Below are 25,706 nucleotides of genomic sequence, written 5' to 3' on the forward strand. Positions count from 1 at the left end.
GCAATGAAAGAGTTGACTCTTAGCTTATACATACCACATGCCTGATAGTTCTGCCATGGCTGTTATTTAAACTCTGATATTTGGCATTTCCACTTAATGAGAATAATAATGTCTAGTTCATATAGTTGTTTAAGGTTAAATAAGTTTATGTATTTGTGAGTCCTTGGTATAAAACTAAATGATCCCATGCTGTATAATTAACCATGAAAGAAAATTTTTACAGACTGAGCTATTAGAGTTGAAGGAAGAGGAATATGAGACATTTTGCTGCTGCTGCTCTATCTGTGGAGTGAATGCCTCATTACCAATGACTTGACAGATACATATATGTGCATGGATAACCTTCTTTATTGGTTAAATCTCTCCTGAGGGGAGAACAAAAATTTCCTAATGAAGGCTGTTGAATGAAGTTGATAACTGTGAAGCTACGTTTTGCTCTCGGAAATGCTGACAGCTGAAGTGAACTCGACTCGTGTTCCACTCACAGTTCCCCTGGCCGCTCTAAAGTTGGGTTTAGAGTATTTCCGGGAGTCGAAAGCTTTACTACTTCCATTTCCAGGATGTATCTTAGTGTAAAACCATCAGAGCTACTCATCTGTAAGGCAGAAGGACCAGACTTGGCAAGATTATTGAACCCATTAAGAAAAGAACCAAGAATTAGAGAAATGGAATGCAAATTCACCAGTAGCATGGCAATACTTGACCTTAAAGATGATTTCATGTGGATATAAGAAATACCAACTCTCGGCACCCTTGTCGGCTCCCAGACGAAGATGGCCGCGAGAATCACCACTTTCCTCAAGAATGCCTAGGCGAAGGAGCCGGTGCTGGTGGTGTCCTTCTCAGTCTGGGGCCTTGCTATAATTATGCCCATAATCAGCCCCTACACCAAGTATGCTTCCATGATCAACCAGGCAACACCCTATAACTACCCAGTCCCTGTACGAGATAATGGGAACATGCCTGATGTGCCCAGCCACCCCCAGGACCCTCAGGGCCCAAGCCTGGAGTGGCTGAAGAACCTGTGAATACTCCTGCTGATGAAAGAGGCTCCTTCCCTGTTGCCCCCCCCAATAAAAATGGGAAAACCAACTGAAAAATAAAAGAAATATCCACTCTCAAACCCTCTGGCAGAGTGATATGAAAGGCAATTTGGCAGTCTGTGAAAAAATTTCATGAACATTCCCTATGTCCGGGAAAACCCTTCTCCAACTTCTAAGAATCTAGTCTACAAAAAAAAAAAAAAATGTTTGCATAGATATGAAAAGCTATGTAGAAGAGTTGTTTTTTGGAATGTTGCATTAACAAAGGTATAATTTTACTATTATAGTGTCTATTAAAGTGAGGATAGTATAGAGATACGTATTTCACTACTCCAAAATTATACCCTTAAGTCTTTTAAATGGAGATGATTAACCGCATAATATAGTCTATTTTGTTTTAAAGGTATGTCGTTCATATTTGCATATGTGTAATATAATAGTTGACACAATGTTTCTACTTCTGTGTGCACTCTCTTGTAATATATTGACAGTGTCTTAAACAATAGTATTCATTTTCATATGACATGAAGAAAGGGAACAAGGCAAGATAACTTTCGCTTCTCATCATATCATCTTTCACTTAAATTTTTAACAATAAACAGCTATCTTTGTTGTCAGTTTTTCCTACAAACTATGAATGGTTAAAATACACAATTATCTTAGCATTTTGGTATTTCTAAGGCAACTTATCTTGGATTCATCGATTTAAAAACAACAGAAATTTATTGCTCAGAATTCTGGATTCGGGGAAATCCAAGCTCAATGGGTCAGCAGAACTCCCTCTCTGGTGAAGACCAATTCCAATCTAAGGATGACGCTCCTCTCTCTGTGCTCCCTTATGGTCAGAGGCAAGAAAACTCTCTTCGACATGTTTTATAAGGGCACTAATCCCCCCAGCCTCTTCCTTCAAACATAATTACATTGGATATTGGGTTGTGATTTACAAATTGGAAAGAAGGGAGTCCCAACATTCATACCAAAACAATGATGCATCATTTTTTAGAAGAGAATATGGTTAGTAAATGATGCAATTAATAGCATCATATGGAAAATAAATATGTCACAAACTGGGTCACCAATAATAAATGAAATGTAAATATCAGCTTCAACATGATCCACAGATATGCAATTCGTAAAAACAAGACAGTACCAGAAAAATGGAAATCCGCCAGTCCTGCACTACTGGTGCTAATATTAGCGTAGCCACTCTAGAGGACAAGATAGGCTCTAAGACTAAATTTGAAAATACCTGAAATTGGTGCTGTGGGAGCTCACTACCTGTCTTTACAGGGACTGTGCCCAAAGGCCATGTCCAGATAGCAGCATTGCACCTTCCTCCCTGTACCCCTGTCATTCTCAACATGAAACTTCTGTTGCCCCTCTCACCTTCAAATTATTTTACTATTTAATTATCTTTACTGGATTTGTATTGATGTTTTTGCCTGCATGCATCTAAGTGTGCTTGGACATCTAAGTGTACACTAGAGGAAGGTACCAGACCCCTGGTCTAGAGTTACAAGACTTGCTTAACTAGTTTATGGATTTTTCTTCAAGAACAGCAAGAGGTTCTAACTGCTGAGCCATCTCTCCAGTCCCCTAGCCTACATTTTTTAGGAAAACTTGTTCCTGTAACGTGAGTGCCTAGAATAAGAAACTTTGGATTTCTTCCAACCCACATCCTTGCTTCTCTTTTTTTTCTTTACCACTTCCCTTTTTTCCAATTCTGCATCACCAACCTAGAAGAATCCGACTATATTATTGAAATAGGTGCATGAAGAGAGAATATTCTGAGCATCGTGTCTTTGAAAAAATAAGACAAAAATCATTGCTTAACAGAAGAGTAGAAGACACTAAGGTACTAATAAAAGTTGTCTTTGCTCTCTCCCTGCCTCCCACCAGCCCTTCATTCCTCCTCCATCCCCCTCTCTCTCTCACTTGAGCTCCATGGGAATAGAAACTATAGCTTTATTGTCATGTTCCCCCTGCCAGATTCCACCTGACACATACTAGGTACAAAATGTTTGTTAATTATTACATCTGAACAAGCAATGCCTTCAAGTCACTTGTACCCTTTTAAGGAGGTTTATGATTTGTAATATCAAATAATTCCTCCTTAACATCACATAGGCCACTAACTTACTCTTAGAACCTGAGAAGCAACAGCAGCTTTTAAATAAGCCACCAATAGCTGAGGACTTATTTCTGCAAAACCATGTATGCTAATGCAGACTGTCAGCCAAGGAACCCAGCAGAGCTGTGCTTAGCAACCAGTCCCTTTGCTATCTATTTTGGTTAGTTGTGTCAAAAGCTATTCTAACTTCACTCAATCAATGGCTTCGTGTTGTGAAAGAAAGACACCGTGAAGAGATGAGAAGAGAGAATCAAAGATATGTATGTTCAACAGCTCTAAAGGCTGTTTCGGAAGTGTCTTTCCCCTGTGCAGCTGGGGCTACCCTGTACATATGTTTACAGCCCATTGGGGAGGGATATGTCAATCAAGAGAAAGGTTTCTTTGACCTTCATCTCCAGGGAAGGAGAAATACAGACAGCTGCCTATTTACCATTCTGACCTCATTTCTATGACGCCGAACCACTCATTTGGGAAACACGAAAAACTGAGTTAATTCCTTTCTCCGTCAACAATGTCCTCAAAGACACTGGTCTCTTGTGGATTGAATAGTAATTAAAACTACATGACCCCAAATATCTGGAAGGTAGAAAGAGAAAGAAATTCAACTTCATAGTATAATGTAAAATCCATACTTTTTTTTTTTCAGTTTGGAGACATTACTTCGATCTGCTCTTTGAATCATAACTTAAAAAATAAAAACATTCCTGGATGCAAACCATGTTAATTTCAAATATAATAAGCAACAAAAAAAAATAAACTCCTAAAGTTAAAGTTGAAACATGACCAAGAGCAACAGATTCATAATTCAATAATGCCACCATGGTTCTATTGAGTCTAGATATGACTGAGACAGTCCAGATTGCACACCCTTTAATCACTGGAGGGGAGTGACTTATTCCCCAATAAAAGTGGAAAGAAAACCTGCTGTGTTCACTCAACAAATTACTTTGCTCCTTGGGTCAGTCTTGAACTCAAGTGCCAGTTTAGACTGGTAGGTATTGCAGAAATTATCTGGTCTGCAACCCTCATTTTACAAAAAGAAAATTCAGGTCTAAAGCCAGGGAAGGAGGTAGTACCTGAGGGTGTAGCTGGTGTCAGGAGAACAAAAGGGCCTTCTTGTCTGTATTCCTCCACAAAAGTTCATAGTCTCTCAGTCTTGTGCAGAGTTGAAACAGCAATCAACGTAACGACTTTCACTTCAGTGTGTTTCTGTTAGTGCCTCTTCTGGCCCCAGAAGTGAGCTAGGCTTCTATGAGAGAAAAGCAAAGAATTGCAGGTGTCAGCAACTGCCTTCAAAGAACACACTTTAGAGACAAAAGTCAGGAATCTCTGAGGGTCAAAATCAAGTGATTGCATGTTCACATGAGGTTTTCTTTTTATGATTATGCAACGGTTCTGGATCACAGAGTGGTAACAAAGCTGTACAACCTTGCAAATGTGCCAACTAACATTGCCTTGTATTCATTCAAGGGGCAAGTCTTATAGTGTTGTGAATTAGTATTGGGTAGATTTCCATTATTGTCATAAATACCACAGAAAATCCATTTATAGAATTGACTCACATGGTTTTAGGCTGTGATAAATTGGTCCCACTGCTTTGGGACCTCTGAGTGCAACAGGTTATGGAGACAGTTCATGAAACAGCAAAGTCTGTTAACCTCGTGGTCATGCAAAAAAAAAAAAAAAGAGTGACACTGGAATCCCCAGCCCCCTTCCAGGCAAGTGTCTGTGACCTAAAACCTACCATGAAGCCTCATATTGTAAGAGATTCTATTTTCAAATAGCACGAGGCTGAGGACCAAGTCTATCCTACACAGGAGTGTTGGGGAACAGTATTTGAAGGTGTGCTGCTTTGTTTATGCTGCATTTGCTTTACCCTGTGAAGCTGTGATTCTTTGGCTGTTAAAAAACATTTCACTGTCTAATAAAGAGATGAATGATCAATAGCAAGACAGGATCAAGGATAAGCAGGGCTAGAAGGCAGAGAGTATAAATATAAGGAGAAGTTAGGAAGAAGAGGAGCAAGAGAACAAGGAGAGAAAGACATCAGGGACCAGCTACCCAGCTACGCAGCAAACCATGGAGAAAGAAGTATACATGGAGAAAGGTATACAGAAATAGAAAAAGATAAAATCCCAGAGGTAAAATGTAGTCAGGATAATTTAAGAAAAATTGGCAAGAAACAAGTCAAGCTAAGGCAGGCATTCATAACTAAGAATAAGTCTATGTTTATGATTTATCTGGGAGCTGGGCTGTAGGTCCCCCCAAAAGTCAAAAAAAAATAAAACATCACACAACACAAGACAGGTTCCATACCCAAAATCTAGAAGTAGTATACCTCACTAAGAACTAAACCACTTATTTCAATTAGTAGTGGGTTAGGTTGGAAAAATTAAAAATGCCTTGTAGAATTAAGTAGCAAAGAAAACTCAAAGATGCTTCAAAAAGAAAATAGGTTATATCAAAACATTTTCTGTACATTTTGATAGGAAGCAATACCATAAGAGAGAATACATGGTGTTTGAAGTGGGATGGGTGTTTTTAAGTATTTCCAAGTTCTATTAAAGCTACATTCCTCAGGTTTGGATCTGCGTTATTCCCCTATAGGCTCATGAGTTTAAAGGTTTGTCCTGGCCCCTTTTGCTATTGAGAGGTAAAAGACCCCTGAAGAGGTGGAGCCTAGTAGGAAGTTTAAGTCATTGGGTGTTCCCTTACAGAGGACTGTGAGGTTCTTATCCGTTAGTTCTTTTGCCTTCTGACCATCATGTGATGTACACTTGATCATAGCCCAAGCACTCGGTCAGCCAGCCATGGACCGAGACCTCCAACACTATGCGTGAGATCAGCTTTTCTCCTTATGAGCTCATTAACTCAGGCATCAGTTACAGCAACAGGAAACTAGCACAGTGATACCAAATAAGCCCACTGTAATTTCCTGGCAATTAAACATAGAAATTGTAACTGAGAAAGTATCATGAGTTCTAGGCCCTATCCACCCAGGAATCCGACAGGAACACTGCTGCAAGGTTCTTCAAATATACACAAAGCTTTATGAATCTTGGGGAGAAACCATAAGAAACAGTGCAAGTGTGTGCGGAGTCTAAATACGTGAAGATAAGGCTGAAGGAGGCATTTGCTACTACACCATAAATGTAAGAATGTAATCAGGCAACTCTAGCACTTCGGGCTTGATTGTTTGGGCAATTATTGTTTGGTTAGGTCAGTCCCCTAAAACCCTTTCCCATAAAGCCTTGCTTTGCAGCCTAGGTATGATACATTACTGTTTATCTATGACAGCATGTTTACTGTCTGCCGCACTGACAGACTTGTGTGAAAAGCTACACGTTTCTACAGTAGCCAAGTGGAACTCCATTAACCATCACTTAAAGGCATTGGATAAATATTCAAGTTGATGTAATAAACAAACCTCCAATTTTGCTTACAATTTCTTCCCAAACAGGTCTTCATTATCTTTATCCCAACACCCAAAAGCTTTAAGGCGCTTCCATTACAACTTAAAAAAAAAAGACTACAGGAGCATTTTTGCTATTAAGATAGCTCTGAATTCCCACACTATTTCTTTTTTTTCCCTCATTTTTTATTAAAAATTTCCATCTCCTTCTCTCCTCTTCCCTCTCCCCTCCCCTCCCTTCCACCCATACTCCCACTCCCTCCCTCTCCAGGCCAAAGAGCCATCAGGGTTCCCTTCACTATGTTAAGTCCAAGGTCCTCCCAACTCCCCCTAAGTCCAGGAAGGTAAGCAACCAAACTGACAAGGCTCACAGTGAGCCCGTCCATGCCGTAGAGTCCAAGCCCATCGCCATTGTCCTTGGTTTCTCAGTCCTCCTCCACCGTCAGCCACATTCAGAGAGTCCGGTTTGGTCGCACACTATTTCTTAATCCTAAACTGGTGGCATCTCAGATTCAGCCAAGCCAAGTCTTGCAGGGTGGCTCTATAGTTCTTTTGCCAGTGGCAATAAGGCCTCAGTGACTGAATAGCCCTGCCATGCGATTCCCCTAGTCCTGTTTTGACAAGCACCATTAAATTAAGGCTGACATTGGCACCACTTGATATGTCAAACCAGGTGGAGTTGGCTGCCAGCTTGAATAGCTAAATATTATATTTTAGTTCATGTCAATTGCAAATCTCAAAAGCTAAACCTTCGGAAAAGGCACACTAAGCCTCGCGTGGACTGCAGACCGTCACTACATTAGCAGTGCAGACAACCCAAAGCCAAGAAGCTTGGCCATCCCTAATCAGCTGGCAGACAAATCAACCCTTCACCTCACATAGACACTGTTAGGATCTTTTGTATTGTGAAAGACAAAAATAGGTGGGCCAAAGAAGAATAGAAATGTGTGGGTTTAGTAACTAAAAACACCAGGAATAAATCTGAGCCTGGATCCACAGTCACAAATGATGTCACCCTCACTGCCGCTTACTGACACACTCCATCCCCAGGCCGCTGACAGTCACGCCAGTCCACCACGCTAAGAGACCTAACCCTAAGCAAGCGTTTCAGTAATTCCCACTGGTTCCTAAAATGTCCTACGTCCCTTCCTAAAACAATGACTGTATCTAAAGGTAGAGGATTCTTGACTGTACAGGCAGGCTCACCGGCTATGCTTAATCTTTAGAGTAGAATCAACTCCACTTGAAGTCTCGCTTAAAAATTAAAGACCGGATTATTTCCCCGGGGGAAATGAGAGTGCTGTGAAAAGGGAAGTGAACGAAAGACAGGCAGCGAAACAGCAGACTTCTGCATGGAAGCTTGAGTCGCTCCGAAATCTTACGGCAATGCTGGCAGCTGCTCCCAGAGACCCAGTGTTCTTACTAAGCCTGTGTCCGCTAAGGAGAAGTAAAGGATGAGGGACTGTGTCACACAAAGGACTGTAGAACTGGCATCTTCTCCATACGTTACAGGGCACCCAACGCTTCTATCTGTCTCACATGAGATTGTTAAATAATTATGTGTCCTCTTCCGATGCCACGGGGTTGGTGGGCTGAGACACAGAAAGGATGCCCTCAGTGCCAGCATCCTGCTGTTCTACTCATAGATGCGTCTACACATATATCTGCATAGTGAGAGGTAGTGCAGAATGAAGAGCCATGAGGAGGAGAGAAGAAATGGTGCAGGCAGGCGAGGAAGGAAGAAATAAGTTAAAAAGCCAGAGTAGACTATGAAAGTGAACATAAAACCTAAAAAATGTTCGAGTAACTTTTTGTCTAGAATAAACATAATATTTTCACTGTACTCTTATTACCCAAATGTTTATTCTAACCCCTCCTTCATGGTCAGAGTGCATATTCCATTCGCATGCATATTATCAGAGTTTAATAGTGATAAGAAACAATGGTAACATCTGTACATTTCTTCTAACAAAATTCAGAGTCATTTGAGAGAAAATCACAGGATTCATGCCAAATTTGAAAGTATCAGTCTTATTGTCAATAAACCTAATTTGGGGGAAGTTTCTGCTTTCCAAATGAGTGGGCTCATGGATACTTCATCCCCTATTTGATACACTTTCTCCATCTAGTTGCTGATGAAGCCTAGACGGCAGCAGCCCTTCCATCCTTTACTGAAAGTCCACTGCACAATGTACTAAGGGAAAGGAGGAGCACAGATAGAAAGCTGGAAGCTGGCAGAGTGCCCCCCAAAACAGAGAACATAGACAGGATCAGGCCACACACTCTTAGGAACTTTTCCAGAATCACCTAGTAACTGTTGGGAAAGAGTGAGGGATGGCATGAGCAAGAGACCACGTATGTTCGAGTGGCCTAGAACACACTGCCAGGGCAAAGAATGCCTACGGGCAGACAGATGCTGTAACCTATTGTCAGCTATCCATCATGTGCTATTACTTCTACCAATTGGATAAAGAAAAGACAGGTTGTTCGAGTCCTTATTGCCCATGCCTATTCTACATGACTGGAATCAATAAGCAACCTTTGCTTTAAGCCAAGCAACCAAATAGACCAGCAACTATGATGGATAAAATCTCTTCAGGGAAGGCTTGCAGGACCTGTGTTATGATAATGAGTTTCTGTTATTTACCACACACACACAATAGAGAAGGTGACAATGAAAATGAATGCTGCGCTAGCTAGCTCCTTTTCTCCTGTAAGACCCACACACAGGCACCCTCCAATCTCACGTACCCCGGGAAAGATGGCATTTGCTATTGCACTTTTAAAGCCTTCTTCTCACCAGCCTATCTCATAAATAATGATGAAGCCTTTGCTACTTAGACTTATGATGTAGCCAGCTGCTTTTATTTATGAACAACGTGGGTAGCCAATCATTGTCTGCCTGTTAGCACAATATTGCTCTCAAAGAGGAGGCATGGGGTCACTGGGAAAACCTGGGGCAGGTTGTAACGCACTGTGCCTGCCATCCACTCCCATCTCGGAGCAAAGATTTATTCAGCCCACTGGAATTGGCATAAATTTTATTGCCGCTATCATGAAGAAACATGGCAGACAGCTCCTTCTGGTCTGTAACTATTTGGAACTTTTCCCACTTACATGCTCCCTCCATGCAGTTTTAAAGAAACATTGCACAGATTTTTACAACAGTTATCAATTACATCATTACCTAGAGCATCAAGCCTCATCCTTTCCAGTTACCACACACTGAAGGATGACAAGTGCAGGCTGAAAACCTATCAAGAACAGTTCAAGCTGAAGCCACAAAACAGTAAGATGAGGTTGAAAGTAATTTAGAGATGAGGTGAAAAACTCAAATTCATTCCTATAGCTAAGTTCATGATGAGGAAGTGTATTAATTGATTACAGGTCATTAAAAAAAAACATCTGGTTCTTTTGAGTTTGCGGTTTAAACTGTTTTTGACATAATACATCTTGGTAGGTCAAGCCCTTAAATATGAGTTATTAAAAGACTACAATTAAGTTGCTAGGGTTTTTTACTTCCTATGTCTGCACTTTCTGTTATTCTTATTATTGTGGTCCATGAAGACAGAGGTTTGATTTTGCCTTTCTAAAAGTTCTAATACAATGCTAGATTATAAAGTCTTGAAATAGTGAGAAGATGTAAAAGACCACATGTTCTTTTGGTAATAAGCTCTGAGCATGCTGACATTACAGTATCTGGTTTTATAAAAGAGTTTTGAAAACATTATTGCAACTTATGCTATAAATTTAGATCTGAAGAGTCCCCAAAAGCCCATGTGTCAAAGTCTTAGTCCCCAGCTTTGCTCTAGTGAAGTGGTTCTCAACCTGGGGCCGCAATCCCTTTGAGGGTTGTGTATCAGATATGCTGCATATCAGATATTCACAACACAATTTGTAACAATGGCAAAATTAGAGTTTTGAAGTGGCTACAAAATAATTTTATGGTTGGGGTCATCAGAACATGGGGATCTGTGTTAAAGTGTCAAGCCATGAAGAAGACTGAGAACCACTGCACTAGTGGCTGGAAGTGAAAGCTAAAAGGTGGGGCATGGCCAGAGGTCTTCAAGTAATTGTAGGCATGCCTTTGAAGAGGATTATGGAACCCTCATCACTCCTCTCTCCATGTTTATCAATTTTCTGACCATTAGGGGAGCCCATTTTCCTGCCTAATGTGTTGCCTTATGATAGTCCCTAAAGGATCAATAAATCATGAATATAGAGTCCTAAAATCCATATGCCCAGACAAAACACTTTCCCCTCATAGGTTGATTTCTCAAGTATTTTGCTATAACAGAAGACTAGCAAAATTGTTGGTGGTTTCTAGTCCTCAAATCAAGAAAATAGTACTTATTTAGTGTCTATTAAATATTAGATATTTGTATGCAACAGACATCTACCAGGCCCCAAATAGTTACTGAAGATTCTATGCATGCCTACCATGGTCCAGGCACTGTAGTAATGGCAGCTGCTTAGTCATCAGTAGGTAGACAGCTTAGCATTTATCTTAATATCTTGGTCATGGGTCTTCTCCAGACCTCCATGACAGTCCAGATTTTATTTTATGAAATCCTTCTTCATCTTCTAGCATTTATGTCACAGAGAAAAGAAGTATATTTGGCATTTCACAGTTTGGAAGGCTTGGAGCCCAAGATCAAGGTGTTGACAGAGTTCACACCTCTGAGTAGTGTGAGAGACATCTGCTCTGCGCTTCTGTGATAGCGTCTGGTACTGCCTTGTCATTCTTTGGCCTACGGGCTCATCATTCAGACCTCTGCCTTCACACCACCATGCCAGTCCCTGCTGTGAGAACATCGTCCTTTATGCAAGGACATAGATCGTATTTACTAGAGTCTTCTATAATAGACTCAGTCTAAGTTTATGAATTTTGCTAAGGCCTATCATCAAATAATGTTGCAAAGTAAGACTTCAGAGACAAGAAAACAACATTCTTTTTGGTTTTAAAGACTACAGTTCAATTCATACAAAGGTCCCCATGACTTTTCCATTAAGACGTGTGAACAAGATATTCATAGGAAGAGCATAAAATGATGGGACATTTTGACATAACCCATTTCTACCCATCTGAACTCTTTGCTCTCTCCATTATGGAAATATTATGCACAATCATTGCTTTCAAACTCAATAACACTACTCACTAGGCATTATAATCTGAGTCTGGTCTCAGCTACTAAAGGGTCTGGTGCTACTGAGATGAACTTCGGGTTACAAAAAGTTCTTCAAATTGGCAGTAATTTCATCCTTCAACCTCAGATCTCAGAACCAATCCATCAGTAAAGTCACCTTAATTCTACCTTCACATATATCCATAATCTACCCATGCCTCTCTCCTGCTGCTCACTGGTCCAGCCATTAGTCTGTTGTGGACTCTTGCAACAGCCTCCTAGCTAGCCACAATTTCATTATTGTCATGCATTCTCTCAGACTCTTTTCAATTCAAAAGCCAAATATCATGAATTATACTCCCCCAAAATAATATGTATACATATTACATATATATATGTATATGTATGTATATATTATACATACATATATATATATGGGTAATCATATCTGCTGAACACACTCTCAAAACTTTCCACACCTTATGAAGGGAAGACTAAGAAATTTGAAAAAAATTCAAGGCACTATATGATATAAGCCATCACCCTATAATATCATCTGCAATTCTCCCTTGCTGACTAGCAATTCTTTAGACAGGCCAAACCCTTAATGAGTGCCTGGTGGATAAAGGAATCGAAATGGGAAAAAAAGAATGTAAGCAACTCAGGAAAGCATTTCACACTAATTATCTGCAAATGTTCTCTGCTGGTTTCTAAAGTCCCTTGAAAGTATTAATATTTCAGCCATATTTTTATATTTAATTTCCACTTCTGCCATTAATATCTGTATAATGCGGCACACATTATTTCTTCTCTACCTTTAATTCTTCATATGAAAACATGGGTATGACCCTAACTCTCATAATTCTTCAAAGGATTAACTGAATTAATATAAAAACACTTTAAGTACCACATCTGAGTGCCATATAAATGTCAGCTATCATTTCCCTATTATTTCTGCTATAATACATTTAATGTAGATTAATTCTAATATTAAATGATCTGTCCCTATAGCTCTTACCAGCTCTACTCTATCAAAACCTTCTGCACCTCCTTCATCATTCCCGGTATTAAATAAGAATCCTGGGTCTTCCTGAACGGATATGTAGAAAATAGCCCTTATGTACCTGAAGGGGAAGCCTAGCCAAAAACCTTGTTTTGTAAGGCGTGTCTCCCTTTGTCTGAAGGCGTGTCCCCCTTTGTCTAAAGGCGTGTTGCCCTTAGGCTAATATTGACTTATAAAATCTTGCAGGCCTGCGGCCCGCCTGCTCTTTGTTTTCCTGTGCTCCTCGCTGGAACCTTGGATTTGTAAGTTCCCTTTCCTTTCCTTTATTAAAACTGAATTATATATATTAAAGCTTGTCTGGTGAATCATAACTGCCGATCAACCACGCACCTTCATGTACCTGCCTTTGTTCAAAGAGCCATACTCTGTGATGCTCAAGAGAAACTGACCTTAGCTCCAGCCTAAGTGCTCTGATCAACCACAAGACTATCTGGAAATCAACTTCTGCTCTGTAGAAGGAATTCAAACTAACATAGGATGTACTTTGTGATTATTCTTCTAGAAGATGAAAAGAGTTCCTATCCCCATTGGGCAAAAAAAAGTGTAGAAAGTGCAGGAGGCTACTTGCTGATGTCTCTCAACTTAAGGAAATCGCATATGCTCTTACCTGTTGGAGAGTGAGAATGGAGAAAGGCCCCCGTCTACATAGCTCCCACGGCACCCACCACTCCTCTATCATCCTTTCCTGCTTCTCTCCCATCCCCAGCCTCGTGATAATATTCAGGTAAAAGACAACACCCAGCCCCAAGTAAGTAGAGAACAGATTTTCAGGTTCCTTAAAAAATGAGAGTCAAGGGCCATCCTCAAATGCTAACCTCCAGGAGGAAGAGAAAGGAAAGGCATTACCAAAATGCTGTCAGCTCTGTGCTGCTTCTAATGAAAAGAATGCTTTCTCTCATTGTCACAGGAAGATTTGTATGTGTTGTTACATGGCAAGGTAAAATTAAAATTGCACGTGAAATTAAAGCTATCAATTATCCACCAAAACCTAACAAATCTTGCAAATGTAACCTCACCTCCATTTGACTTTCCTCTCTAAGGTGAACCCAACAGTGCTACTAATGCAGACTCTCTCCACAGCGTAAAAGATGGCCAACCTTTACCAGTGGGAAGTTCTCCAAACTGCGGTTATGTAGTCTTTGTTAATTTTTTAAGTCTACTGAAAGCCTCCTCTATTGATCCCAGGACCCTCCTTCTAACACCATCAGGCTGCAGCAGCAATGAATTATGAGGCATGTCATGCTTAGTGACAGACCTCTGAGCAGGGAGTGTTACTGAACCCTCTTGTGGTAAGGTTCTCAGGCAGCCTTTGAATTTCTCCCTGCTGCAACTCATCAGGCCTGATTCAGGACAGATGGCCGCTCTGTAATTCCAGACCCAGAGCCTGTCTGATTTCAGTGTCTGTGCCCCCAACTTTCACTTTACTACTTTCTGGTACCTAGATCAATAAAGCCTAATGATGCCAGTCTTTCCCCATCAATCTGACATGTGAAACGAAAGACTTAAGGAGCTCAATGCCCTGTCCTACTGGAGACAACTAATTTATCAAAAATTGATTGGGTAGAGGAGCTACAGTACTTGGGTTGGATGAGTGGTTCTTAGATCACGTGCTGGACATTGCTCCAGACTTTCTGAACAGTTCCATTCTTCATGTGGCCCCACTACTGATTCTACAAAATTAGACATATGGACATATGACATTGGCATGTAGAGACATCTGCAGCCAAGGCTTGTGACTCTTTGGTCCTTAAATTGTTTCACCAAAGTGGTCAACGGGAAATTTGAGATAAAAACTGGACCTGATCTTGTCCACGCTCCATCAGTGCCCTTCAGTGTCGTTAAGAGACAAGTATATATGGTGAAGACTGTCCTTAAGGTGCTGCATGACTTTCCTATCTTTAATGACTCTCACCTCTTTGACTAATGGGGGAAATGGCATTACGTAATACCTATGTTACATCTTGAGCCACATCTTTGCACTGTTAGCAAAACGACCTCCCCAACCCCTCCATCACTCTTCTTCATCTCAAAGCTCTGGCCTTCTCTCTGCTGCTCCTCTTACGTCGGGAAGTGCTCTTCCCAACTTCCCAGCTTCCTGTACCTAGAGAATTCCTATCACCTGACGATCTCCAGTTACTCAAGGTAGCTTTCTCTGCCACTGTGAAAACAATTCATCTTGCCTTACACACTCCCATAGACGTGTACGGAAGCACAGCAGCTTTGTCGAGATATAGTTCACATACTGCACATTTCAACCACCCAAGGTGTCCAGTTCAATGCTCTTTAGTAAAGTCACTTCAGAATTGCCTGTTAGATTTTAAAACTTTGTCATTACTCATTAAAAATCCCACACTCGAGCAATAAGTCCTCGTTTCTTCCAATCACTTGAACTCCTAGTAGCTAGGAATCCATATTCTGTTTCTATGGATTTGCCTTTTGAAGACATTTCATCTAAAGAATCATATAACACACACGGTACTTTGTGCCTTGCCTCTCTCACTTAGTCAAATGTTCTCCAGACTCACTCATATTGAAGTACACATCCATATTTCATTTCTTTCTATTGACAAATAATATTCTTTGCCATGGATTACCACATTGTATTTACCCATTTATCATGTCATATAAATCTGGGTTGTTTTAATGGACCTATGAACTTAACACATGGTAACTATAGTGTTGTTAGTTCTTTAATATTTACTTCCTGTGTGTGTGTGTGTGTGTGTGTGTGTATTTGCATGCAGTATATGAGTACCTGTGCATGTGGGTGCAACTTCCTGTCTTCAGATCAAAGGAGGATGTCAAGTTTCCTACTCTATTCTTCTCCATCTTATTCCCTTGAGACAAGGTCTCTCATTGTACCAGAGCTTGTATTACCATCCACACACTCAAAGAGGCTAACTAGCCAGAAAGCCCCCAGGATCCTCCTTTGGTTTCTCCCTCTAGCCAGCACTGGAGTTACAGGTACCCACAGTCATGCTTGGCTTTTAACAGGTCCTAGGTGTCTGCACTCAGGTCCTCGTGTTTACACAGAAAGTGCTTTGATCCACCGAGCCATCTCCCTAGCCTAATACCTGCTTCTCGGAATAGGAAAAAAAAACGTTCTTGAAAGCCAGTACTGCATCTGCCCTGTGCTCCCATCAACCAACAGATATTAATTGAATAAGAAATAAACAAATGCAGGCAGAAAAGAGAAAAGGGGGAAGGAAAGGAAAGAGAGAAGAATGAAAGAAAAAAGGAAGGAAAAAAGGAAGGACCAGAGGGATGCTCACCAAAAAGTTGAAGCAATGAAACAGGGGTGAGTCCTGCTCACAATGTGGGGATTTTCCTCTTCAGACATTTGGGAAATCTTCCCAGCTGCTCCACCATTCTGCAATTTCAACATTGGACATAATACATTAGGCATAATATCAGCTTAGGCTATATCTGTAAACCTTGACTTTGTGGCCATGCAGCTTCATGCAATGAAATGGCCCTAGGGAAGATGCACCCCACCTTGCCGTGTGTTAAAATCTAGCATTTCTAGCCCATCTCAGCCGACTACAGGTACATGCAAGGAAGCTGGCATATACACCCCCAAATACCTCCTACACAACACATGTGCTCTGCGGTGTCCCAGCTCTCACTCCGAAAATGTGAGAAGCCTTTGAAATAGCAGCCCTCTCTGGCTGCAAGCGGTTGGAGCGCAGAAAAAGCACAACTCAAGGCCTGGGCTGCCGGCTCTCTAGCCCTGCTCAGACACTTCCAACGCTCCTCTTTCCGCGGAGGTCAAAGGTAAATGTGGCCAACTTTGGAGAGTCACCACAGCCTACTGTGCTGGAAGATGTGTGAAAAGCAAAACCTTTGCCAGGAGAAGGGAAGAAACAGACTGTCCAGAGCAGTCCCTGCTGGGAAAAGCAGTCTGGGCAAGTGACAGTTGCCTGCCGCTAAATGATTAAAGAAAGGACGTTTCTCTTTCGGTTTTTATCTGGTGAGGCAGTGGCTCTTCATACTTAGACTACAGACTACAGCACCTCACTGTGTGTAAGCAGACTGAGAATTAGCTGCAGTGAACCGAAGCATTCGTGCGCGCTCACTCAGTTGCGGGCACGGGGCTTAGCAGATAAGCTGCTGGTGTAGCCTCACAATGTGCTGTGATGCGGGTTGTATCAGTAACTTCGTGTGATAAAGGCAGAAACAGATAGCGAGAAGAGTTATCGATGTTAATATTTGTAACTAGTCATGGTAGAACTAGGATTTGTGATGTGCGAGTCCCCTCTGTATGCTGTGAATACCATTGGTTAATAAAGAAACTGGCTTGGCCTGATACAGTAGAGTAGAACTAGGCTGGGAAAACTAAGCTAAATGCTGGGAGAAAGAGGGTGGGGTCAGGAGAAGCCGTGTAGCTTCACCAGAGACTTTACCCGGTAAGCCACAGCCTTGTGGCGATACACAGATAAATGAAAATGGGTTAATTCTGGATGTAAGAGCTAGCTAGCAATACACTTAAGCTATTGGCCAAACAATATTGCAAATATAGTTTTCTGTGTGTTAATTGCGGGGCTGGGTGGGACAGAAACCTCCTTACAACAAATTTGATCCCAGGTAAACCCCATGCTTTGTCTTCTTGCTGTGTTCTGTTTTGATGGGTTGTGGTCATGAACATTGGACCCCAGGCCTCGTGTTCACATGGCAGGCACTATGCCACTGAGTTGAACCTGCAGCCCAGTACTCCATACTCTGAAACATCAGGCTAGGAACTTGCTTGTCAAAGAAGACGCTCTAGTATGAGTGTTGGTCTTCAGCAAGTGTGCAGACAATGAGCAACTCATTCAATGGCTGTGTGCCTTCACCTCAGACAGTAAGAGAATTAAAGACTGTTCGGTCATGCAGGAATATGAACACCAGTCTGACAGGCAAGGATGCCAAGTCTACAAGGCAATATAAAATTGCAGGAACATTGGGATATTCATGTAAATGGCATGGTAATTGTCATACATAGGGTCTGTACTAATTAGTAATCTGGAACCTGCACATAGTAATAATTTGGAAGTGATTCATTTTGATGCGGAGAGTTCACAGTTAAATTCTAGTGGAAGTAGGCAGCACCACAGAGGCTGTATAATTCTGGTGATTTCATCTTAGCTAATCCTTATCATTCCATCCATCAGTTTTACTGTTCTCAGTTTGAGCAATATTGTGCAATTGTATTTTCTGGTCCATTGGCGTTTAAGGATACCATCAAGCTATGACAAGAGGAGTCAAGTGTCAGGTTTATTGGATCTATAATTTAACTATGTGGCCTACACATCCATTTAAAGTCAGAAAGAACCCGCGCAGTTGTATGTGAATGCTGATCCACATACACAGCATCTTGTGAAGCTCAATAAGTACCGTGTGACTTCTCAGGAATCTCATGCACTGCTATACAGAACAGAGACAAACCAAAATTTCTTTGTCTTAGGTGGGTACCTGAGCATATTTCATGATAATTGATGCTATTAAGTTATTGGGTCTTACCTGATGGAAAGAAAGGAAGCTACCTCCACATCTTACCAGCATGTCATCTCCTGTAGCATCTTCCTCCTCTCCCGCTGGCTCACCCAGCATCTGGGGGCCTTCCTTGGTGCACCTTAGAGTTCACTTAGACATTCAGCATGAGATGCTGTGTCACACTTAAATGTAAACTCTGCACAGAGTGAGTATATATAGTGACTCATTAGGAGTGAGCTAAGCTCAGTAAATAACATTCCAGATAATGACTGGAACTGTCTTTTCCTCTACATAATGAAATCTCCTGGCTATCTGCCATAGATAGTTTCTGTCAAGTTGACAGAAACTTAGACATGGCTAGGAAGAGAGAACTTCAATTAAGGAATTGTTTCCATCCTATTGGCCTATTGGCATGTCTGTGGGGGCATTTTCTTAATTGTTTGTTGCTGTGGGAGGGTCCAGCCTAAGTAGGCAGTAACATCCCTAGGCTGCTGGGTTGGGTTGTATAAGAAAGGTAACTGGGCAAGCAAGAAAGAGCAAGTCAGTAAACAACATGCCTTTAATGGTCCCTGCTTTAGTTACTGCCTCAAATTCCTGCCTTGGCTTCCCTTAATGATAAACTATACTCTGAATGAAACCCATTCCTCTGGAGTTGGGGGACTTTTTTGACTTTTTTTTTTTTTTTTTTTTTTTTTGCTGTTACTGGTTTTGTTGTTGTTGCTTGGGTTTTTGCGGGGGTGGTATTTCTTTTTGATCAGTGTTTTAACACACTATCAACAAGCAAGCAAAATGAAGACACCATGCTCACAACATTTTGAAGTTATGCTTAGAAACAACTTGAGTCGCTGGATTTCCAACCAAGATTGTGGCCCTGCAAGAATCTGTCACAATAGCATGCACCACCTTAATTAACACATGTGGCAAAGGGCTACATTTTTTTATTATGTAAAATGAACTTCAGATGACCATGAGCAATGAGAGAACAAGGAGGTGAAGTTGGAAAATACTATCGCAAGAGTTACAAGGTGAATAATAGCCAAACCAGTATTCAGAGGTCACTATTAAATTGTTTTATTAATAGCAGAAATGACACTCACTTTCCTGCCCATAGGTTTATGTATATAAATTAATCTACCCTTACTAACATGCTCAATTCTAGATCATGAATCCTCATGCACATTTCTCTAATGTGTGACTCACAGACCCAAGCTAATTTTCTCAGGCTACACTATCAACTAATATCCTTTTCTGAGGATAAAGTTAAGTTCAGTCACCCCACTATCTCATCTCATTTTTATGAGGAACAAGAGAATTAATCTCTCAGATTAAGAACTCAGGTATCAGGAGACAGTGAAAAATACCCAGACTATATGGAAAGCAGTCCCCCAGCCTTAGTTAGGCCATGTTCCAATCGCTAGAACTTGCTAGATTCCAACATTGAGGTATGAGCTGGAACCCCAGCTACCATCCCAAATGTGAAGTGTTCTGTAACAGCAGAAAATGGGGAGCACGGGTAGACGACCCAGAAAACCCACTGAGAGATAATGAACCCTGGGCTTGGGTTGCTGGAGCAAGCTTTTAGTGTCCCCTTGTTTTCCAACCTCCAACTGAAATGCACTTGGCCAAGTACCTGCTTGAAAGCTTCCAGTGTCTTTCAACCCTATCAGAATACAGTCTCCACGTGCCTAGAAAACATGCAAACCTTTCTGTAACCTACCCCTGCCTGCTCACAGACTACACTTCTTTTCCTGCCGTTACCCAGTTTCACCTCCTGACACACCAATTGCACTAGCAAGCCACCAATACTATTTTTACATATCTCTTCCCTCTGGCTAACACATAGCTCCCAACTCTCTATCACCGGGCAAATTCTCATGCAAATCTCAGTTTGAATATAGATTTCCCTTTCTGAGATCGGTCCTCAGCAACCCCTGTGCCGTTCTCTGCTAAGAATTGACTTAATATCCTATCCAGTCAACATACACTGGAAGGCCATCTTAGTTTCTCCAGATACCTCAGGGAGTAAACCAGCAAGGAAACTCGTTGCATCTTCTCTCCCAACTTTTCCTAGTATCTAGCATAATGTTTACTACTTTATAAACTCTAAATGGAAATTTACCAATTACATGTCTAACTTCATCATACAGGTATATTTTGTTCCAAGTTGGCACTTACGTTGGACAAAGAGATGAGCAGAAGCTGCATCTCTATTCATAAGGCAGTGTTCTGCCTTAATGGAGTACAGAAAGTCTCTTGTTTTATTTTAATCTCCTTAAGTCCATCCTGGGACCCCTTTATTACATACCTGGGTATTTGCTGCCTACCACGTCATATCCTCTTTCCTCCCTGAATACATATATCAGTAAGTGTTGAAGTCCCTAATTATACCTGGGTTAACCTAACTCCCCAACATTTTGGTTGAAAATACTTAATCAAAAGATACGTTTTAAAAAAAAGTAAAAGATACGTTAATTATTCTGCCTGCGTGGTCTAGGGCACCTAACCAGCTGTTAAAGCCTGAGGTCACTTGGAAACATCCCTCTTGCGATTTTATATTAGCCTAAGAGCTCCTATCAAACCCAAGTGCATCACCTGTGTTCTGCATAAGACAAATTGTGGGCCAGCTAGGCACAACTTACCCAGGGAAAACATCATTATTCTCGCCATTATTCCAAGCGATGAATGTGGCTGCTCAGCACGTCATGAGGGCCCTCATCTTGCCAGTTATCTTTTTTTTTCTCCCAAAATTGGCTGATTAAAATTAGGCATATTCAGTGAAACGTAAAAGACATCACAGAAAACAATCTCCCAGCCACAGAGATAGCTCTGTTTTTGAATCAGAACCAGTGCTGAGAGACACTTCAGGTATGTTTTTTTTTTTTTTTAATTCTGATCATTATAGCTAAGGACATAGTCTCTTGAATGTGAAAACTGGATTCAGGTTCCAGCTTTTCCACTTAATGGCAGGAAATGACGTGTACAGCCCTCTGTGTCTCAGACTGTTTCCTTATTTGGAAAATGGTGGTCACAACATAGTTTATAGTGCTGTGTATAAAATTAAAGATATCGGTCCATGCAAAGCATATACAGGGATAATCCTATGGAGGCTGTTATAATTGTGCTCACCTTCTGGGGTTCTTGGATGCTTGCATTATAGACTCTATCAGACACACACAAAACACAAATTAGATGAAACTCATCTCATTCCTAACTAAAAATAATTTGATGGTTAATGCCAGCAGAAGAATCTTTTTTATTTAATTAAATGTATTCCTTGACAATTTCACACAAGGACATAGTGCATTCTGATTCCATCTACCCCCAATCCTATTACCCTCCTACTTCTATTAATCCCCCCTTACGTCTTCCTCTTGCTTTCTTGTCATTTTGTTTTGATTCTCTTTGTGACCCACTAAGTTTAACCAATATTACTGATATGTGTTTGTGAGTATGGAGCTGTCCACTGGGCATGGGGAATGAACCTGTGGTTATATCACTAAAGCCAATGACTCCTTCCTCCTCCCACACACAACAACAGCCAATAGTTCCCCAGAGAGAAGTAGGGACTTCCTCTATCTGTGATTTAATGTTGTCAGGCCCAATACAGAGGGCTACCATTTTTGTGACTTCATAATTCCAACACCACATCATGCCCAGAGGATAGTGTTGCATTCTTCCTTCCCACCTCCCTTTTCTTAAGTTCTTTCTGACCATCATCAGCTGTGTACCCTGCATCTTGATCTAAGGCTGAGCATTCAATAGTTGCTTTCTTCAGCTCCTTGAACAGCTGGGAGTCTCTACATTCACCACCATCAACTAGATAAGGAAGCATCTCTGAGCAAAACTCAGAGAAACATATTCTTCTAACTTTTTATTTATTTGTGAATGTGCATACATGCATGCATCTGGAAGTCACGGTGCAACTGGAAGGAGTAAGTTCTCCCTACCTTGTGGGTTTCGGGGATCTAATTCAAGATTTCAGGGTTGGCAGCAAGCACCTATACCCACTGAACCATCTAACTGATGCTAAACATAGATATTTAAATGGCATCATGGCACCATGTTTATTTAGCAAAGCAACAGTAGTAAGATGTCCCTAGGGCTTATGATCTTCCCATCCATAGACTTTTGATCAGGTTAAAGTACTGAGCATGAAGTCCCTCCTGTGGAACAGACTTCAAATCCAAGTAGAAAGTAATTAATTATGTTATTTTGGGAACCCCTGTGCCCTTTGCAGCAAAATACTCATAGGGCGGTATGCCTTGCCCAGCACTGAGATATTTGTTTAATCACTCATAGCCTCTGACATTAATATCCATGCAGTGTATCTCCATTCAAACACTTCTTAAAATTAGCTTATAGAGTAGTAGGTTTTCCAATGATTTCTCCAAGCATCTTTAGTGTCTGTCACCCCTCCCCACCTACTCTCCTCTGTCCTGTTCCCATGCTCTTGTCCCCATTTAAACCTCCCAGTATTACTCTCCCTTACTTTCATTCTCAATGCCTTCCTGGCCTTTCTAATTCCATGGTCTTTACAGACAATCCAGGATACAGACATAAATCTAAAAAATCCAAGCAGTGATCCACATACGAGAGAGAACATGTGGCATTTGTTATTCTGGGATTGGGTTACTTCATCCAGTAGAACATTTCCATATCCTTCTATTTTCCTGAAAGTTTCCTATTTTTCTTTTTCTTTGAGGCTGATTAAAATTCTATTGTGTACGCGCCGCATTTTCATTGTGCATGCATCAGCGGATGGGCATCTAGGCTGGCTCCATGCCTCACTATTGTCAACAGAGTGGCGTGAGATGCACATGGCGGAGGCAGGATCTCCACAGTAGGATACAGCGATCCCTGTGTGTCTGCCAAGGAGCAGTGTAGCTGGGTCATATGACAATTCTCTTTTAGTCTGTCTGAGGGAATTAGACTGATACGCACACTGGTTGCACCAGTTTACACTCATACCAGTAGTGAGTAAGTTCTCCCTACTCTACACCCTCACCCCCATTTGTTACCATTTGTATTCCTAATGACATGGCCATTCTGACTAGGGAGAGATGGGATATCAAATATCTTTATTTTAGAAAGTAATTTTTTTATTATTATTAAAAATTTCCACCTCCTCCCCACCTCCTATTTCTCTCCCCCTCCCTTAACTCCCCTCCCCCTCCCTTGCCAGTCCAAGGAGCAGTCAGGGTTCCCTGCCCTGCGGGAAGTCCAAGGTCCAACCCACTCCATCTGGGTCCAGAAAGGTGCACATCTAAACAGACTAGGCTCCCCAAAAGCCAGTACATGTGGTAGGATCAAAACCCAGTGCCATTGTTCTTGGCTTCTCAGTCAGCCTTCATTGTCCCACACGTTCAGAGAATCCGGTTTGATCCCATGTTTTTTTTTGTTTGTTTGTTTTTTGGTTTTTTTTTTTTTTTTGGTTTTTCGAGACAGGGTTTCTCTGTAGCTTTGGAGCCTGTCCTGGAACTAGCTCTTGTAGACCAGGCTGGTCTCGAACTCACAGAGATCAGCCTGCCTCTGCCTCCCGAGTGCTGGGATTAAAGGCGTGCGCCACCACCGCCCGGCTTGATCCCATGTTTTTTCAGTCCAAGTCGCGCTGGCCTTGGTGAGCTCCCATTAGACCAGCCCAGCAGTCTCGGTGGGTGCACTCCTCGCGGTCCTGACTTCCTTGCTCATGTTCTCCCTCCTTCAGCTCCTCATTTGGGCCTTGGGAGCTCAGTCCTGCACTCCATTGTGGGTCTCTATCTTTATCTCCCTCCATCGCCAGATGAAGCTTCCCTCCGCTGGGTCTTCTGTTTCCGATATCAAATATCTTTAATCTTCATTTCCCTAGTGGCTAAGGATGGTGAATGCTATTTTTAAATATGCTCTAAAATTTAATACAGTCACACAACTCTCCCCTCCATTTTCTCCCTCCAGCCTCTCTCCACTCCCCTCTTAACTCCCCCCATGCCCCTGTTCTTAAGGTGATAGCCTTCTTTCTTTGCTTGTTATTTTTATACATGCGTGCTTGCACAAATAGATATAAATGCAACACACTGAGTCTGCTTTGTTATTTGTGTATAAAGTTGTGTATCCAGGCTAATCACTGGAAGAGGTTAATTCCCCTTCTCCCAGCATTCATTAGTTGCCTATAGGAATGGTACCCCATGCATTTTCCCCTTTAAAGTTAATGTGCTCATTGATACTGCCATGTTTCCTGTCTTGTGTAGCCATTTCTAAGAGAAACTGTTTCACAGAAGACTTCCTGGTATTCTGTCTCTTACAGTCTTCCTGTCCCACTTACGCAATATTACCTACGTTAAAATTGCTATGATCAAAACAAACAAAAATAAGCAAACAAAAAAACTGGCCATAAATGCTGGCAAAATAGTGGAGAAAAGGGATTTTCATTCACTCTTGGTGAGATTGCAAATTGGTACAGTGACACTTGAAATCAATATGGAGAATCCTCAAAAAATTTAAAAAAAATACCACATGACTCAGCTATACCAGTCCTTGACATATACCCAAAGGATTTGACCTCCTACCCCACACATATAAGCAGTATTCATAGCTTCCCGATTCACAATAGCTAGAAAATGGAAACAACCTAAATATCCGTCAACTGATGAATGAATGAATGATAACAATGTGGCACATATACACAGTGGAATAATATTTGGCTGTCTGTAAAGAAAAATGAGATCATGAAATAGTCACATAAATGGATGTGCCTAGAGAAGATTATATTGACCGAGGTAAACCCAGACCCCAAAAAACAAACACTGTCTGTGCTCTCTCGTCTGCAGTTCTTAGCTCCTGATCCTCAGATGTCAGTACCAACACAGAATAACCCCAGAAATAGGTCAGGGGCTAGGAGCGGGAAGATAATAGCTAGGGACTGGTGATATGAACTGAGAAATGAAATAACGGGGAGGGGACAATGGCACTTTCATGAGTGGTTTCTTGCCATTTGTACTGAGAAACCTCTTGTCAGTTCAATAGTCCAATTTTATTAGGATTTTTGTTTGTTTTTGATGTTTGGATTTTCTGGTTTTGTCTCTTGGGTTTTTTGTATATTCTATATACTAATTATCCATCATCTCGTGAAGATTTCCTTTCTTTTGAGGCTTACTTTTTAATTAATTGACTGCTTCTTTTGCTGTAGAGAAACATTTTAGTTTTATGAGATCCTGTTTGTTGATTGTTGATCTTATTTCTTGAGTTACCAGAATTTCACCCAGAAAGAACTGTGACGTTGAAATGCACTCTGTAATTTTTCCTGTAGCAGTTTCAGAGTTGGTGGTCTTAGGCTGAAGTCCTTGATTCATTTGGCTTTGATTTTTGTGCAGGGTGAGAGAAAAAGCCCGAGTTTAATTCTTCTCTATGTTTCCATCCAGTCTCCACAGCACCATTTGTGAAAGGTGATGTATTTTCTCTGATGTGTGCTTCTTCTAGCTTTGTC

General features: G+C 41.3%; 1 pseudogene; it reads left to right on the forward strand.

Moving 5' to 3' along the window:
* Positions 1–773: 773 nt before the first annotated feature.
* LOC119814012 lies at positions 774–1,092 on the forward strand (annotated as a pseudogene).
* Positions 1,093–25,706: the final 24,614 nt, after the last annotated feature.

The sequence above is a fragment of the Arvicola amphibius genome, chromosome 5 (genome assembly GCF_903992535.2).
Source record: "Arvicola amphibius chromosome 5, mArvAmp1.2, whole genome shotgun sequence".
Classification (NCBI taxonomy): domain Eukaryota; kingdom Metazoa; phylum Chordata; class Mammalia; order Rodentia; family Cricetidae; genus Arvicola; species Arvicola amphibius.